This window comes from Myotis brandtii, unplaced genomic scaffold (assembly GCF_000412655.1).
Source record: "Myotis brandtii unplaced genomic scaffold, ASM41265v1 scaffold655, whole genome shotgun sequence".
Classification (NCBI taxonomy): Eukaryota; Metazoa; Chordata; class Mammalia; order Chiroptera; family Vespertilionidae; genus Myotis; species Myotis brandtii.
The window spans coordinates 2,116,882-2,120,516 of record NW_005370542.1 but is presented as its reverse complement, the minus strand read 5'-3'; positions in this window follow the sequence as shown (position 1 = coordinate 2,120,516).

Below are 3,635 nucleotides of genomic sequence, written 5' to 3'. Positions count from 1 at the left end.
GCCTGCCCCCCCCTCCCCACCCAGGGCCTTCACCACCCTATTGTCTGCATTCAGGGGTTGTGCATATATGCGTACAAGTTCTTTGCTTGATCTCCTCCCACCCATCCCCCCACCATCGCTTTCCCTCTGAGATTCGTCAGTCTGCTCCATGCTTCTATGTCTCCCGATCTATTTTGTTCATCACTTTATTTTGTTCATTAGATTCCACATATGAGGGAGATCATGTGATACTTGTCTTTCTCTGACTGCTTATTTCGCTTAGCGTAATACTCTCCACGTCTGCACCAGGTGACCTTTAATGCCCTTTTAAGTTCTTTCATTTTATAAAATCACATACAGGGAAGATTTTATATATGACAGGACAGTTTTCTTCCTTCTTCAGATACCCTCCTGTGATAAATAACAACTTTGCTGGAAAATTGTGTTACTCTTCCAATGAGAAAACTAAACAAATAAAACAGAACAGCCCGCAATAACCTAGGTCTGAATCAGTCTTTGAGAAGAAAGCTGGCACACACACACACACACACACACACACAAAACTGCAGAATAGAGCGCAGTAAGCCTTCTCATTTCAAGATTGTTTCCAGCTGAAGTCACGCTTGGCAAAGCCGGATGCCTCAGAATGTAAAGGTGGCCTGTGTCCAGGGATGGAACCCCTCACAGCTCCTTCCTCTTCCCATTTGCATCCAGTAGTGCCCGGAGGAGGCTGGGATCAGAGTCCCTTCAGGCAGGAAAATGAGATGGATGAAAAAACCCCGAGAACATTAACATTGGGAACCAGAGGTCAGGGGACCTGGAATCTAGGGTAGCAAGGAGATATGAGAAAACAGGGCATTTTATTTTTATAAAATATGTGTTTATTGATTTCAGAGAGGAAGGGAGAGGGAGAGCAAGAGAGAAACATCAATGATGAGAGAATCATTGATCAGCTGCCTCCTGCACGCCCCACACTGGGGATCGAGCCCACAACCCAGGCATATGCCTTTGACTGGAATCGAACCCGGACTCTTCAGTCTGCAGGCTGACACTCTATATCCACTGAGCCAAACCAGCTAGGGCTGAAAACAGGTCATTTTATACACACCTAAAAGCAGAGAAAGCTTTGCTCTCTGGAGAGGAATTACTGGAGAAAATTTCAGAGGACCTGGGAATCTTGGAGTCTTTTGGAGGGACACTGAGAAGAAGAATGCGGAGATGCCATGTTGTTTAAGAAAGGAAAACAGTGGAGAGGCACACGACTACTATTTTGAAGATGAGTGAATTAGGAGAAAAAGAGAGTCCTAGGATGTATACAGCGGTTCTCAACCTTCCTAATGCCGCGACCCTTTCATACAGTTCCTCATGTTGTGGTGACCCCCCATTTCATGGTTACAAATTGAACATCATGAAAGCATAGTGATGAATCACAAAAACAATATGTAATTATATATGTGTTTTCCGATGGTCTTAGGCGACCCCTGTGAAAGGGTCGTTCGAACCCCAAAGGGGTCGCGACCCACAGGTTGAGAACCGCTGGTTTAGAAGGACGAAAATCTGTGCCTGATGAAGTTGAGAAAACATTTTCATAAATGTAAACTTCACAAATATCTTCAGATCAGACGCATGGCTGACGGAAGATGAATGACTCCAAAGGCAACTAGAAGCACCAAGGTTAGATCTGCACACAAAAGCGAGCTTGAATCAATGCATTAGGGCAGCGGTTCTCAACCTGTGGGTCGCGACCCCTTTGGGGGTCGAACGACCCTTTCACAGGGGTCGCCTAAGACCATCGGAAAACACATCTATAATGACATATTGTTTTGGTGATGAATCACTCTGCTTTCATGATGTTCCATTTGTAACCATGAAATTGGGGGTCACCACAACATGAGGAACTGTATGAAAGGGTCGCGGCATTAGGAAGGTTGAGAACCACTGCATTAGAGGGAGAAAAGATGAAGTCAATGAAACAACCAAAGGGCCAAGTACCTGCTTTGCCTGAGTGGGTTAGCTTTCACTTGTTTGGGCATTCCGCAGACACAGCCAGAAAAGATTACAACACAACATTCTCATTCCAGGATGTTATTTTTGTTACTGGGACAGAGAAAAGGACAAGTGCTTTCCTAGATTTAACTCAGTTGATGGATGTCCTTGGTTCTTCAAATCTTTATCGGAAGTAGTTAGAGACCCCGAGCAAATGTAGCTAAGTATGTTGATTTTAAAAGGCTTCCAGAAAATGCTCCTTTACCAAATGGCTTTAAAATATGGCCAGGACTGATTGGACTCACCTTTCCTATGTGTGTATATTTTTATTTCAACAAAAACAAAATATCCTCTGAGAACCGGGATAATGTATTATCCTTTATATAATTTCTCCTCCCCCCAAATGCTTCAATATAAGCAGACTTTGTTTTACTTTTTACCATTTACTCAGTGAGATGAAGGTCATCCCCCTTTGGTTCTGATGCAACTGGACTTCAGAGAGGTGCGATGAGTAACCTAAGACCTTGAGGCAGGGAGAGTACAGACAGGTCCTGAATTGGGCTTCCTGGTTTTTCTCTCCTGGCACCCCCTGCGCTGGACTTGGATACAATTCTGTGCTTTGATGGAAAAAGCAGAAATGTGGAAGAAGTCTGTTTGTGTAAGCATTCTGTAAAAATGGTGCTAGTAAGTATAATAATATTTTTTGCTAGTACAAGATACTCAGAATGCACTTAACCAAATGAATCATTCTCAAATGTCAAAGCTAATGAAGAGCCCAGGATAATTCTGTGAATCTCGATCCTTCATTTGAACATGAAATGATCACAATAGCTTTTCTTTCCAATTTTATAATAGCAGACGTAATCAATCTAATGTTAACCAGTAGCTTAGTATTATGCTAATGAAATATTACAAGTACAAAAAGACAGGATCTGCACAAGAAATCTCTCTGTGTATCAGCCAGGCTGCTTTCGGATGCATGGAACTGAATGAACAACTGAAAGTTGCTTAGGCAGTAAGAACATTTTTTCTCTCTCACAGGCATTGTCTTAGTTCTGTATTACTATGTAACAACTTACCGCTAACTCAGTGCCTTAAAACAATACGTATTTATGATCTCACAGTTTTTGTGGGTCAGGAGTCCAGAAGCCGCTTAGCTGATTCTTCTACTTGAGGGCCATTTACGAGACTGCAGCCAAGGTTGCAGCCTGAACCGGTGTCTCATCCGAAGGCTCGACTGTGGAAGGATGCATTTCCAAGCTCACCCTGGTTGTTGGCAGAGTTCAGTTCTTCAAGGGATGTTTGACTGAGAGCCTGCTTCTCACTGGCAGTTGGCCATAGGCACATGGGCCTCTCAGGACACACTTGGTGAATAAAAGGGTATTTATACCTTTGTTACTTTTAAAGAAAGCCCTTCCCAAAAGTTCCCTGTAGACTTCCCCCTGTGTCTCATTTGTCAGCATTGGGTCATGTGCCCATATTTACACTACAAAGGAGTCTGAGGAAGTAAGTGTGAGTATTTGGAATTTTTGTCCTTAGTGGGAGGCAAGTCTTTGCCTGCAAGACAAGGCAAGCAGGAGGCAGGAGTTGGAGACTTTTTTTTTTAATTAATAAATCTATTGTTCAGATTATTACAGTTGTTCCTCTTTTTTCCCCCCATAGCTCCCCTC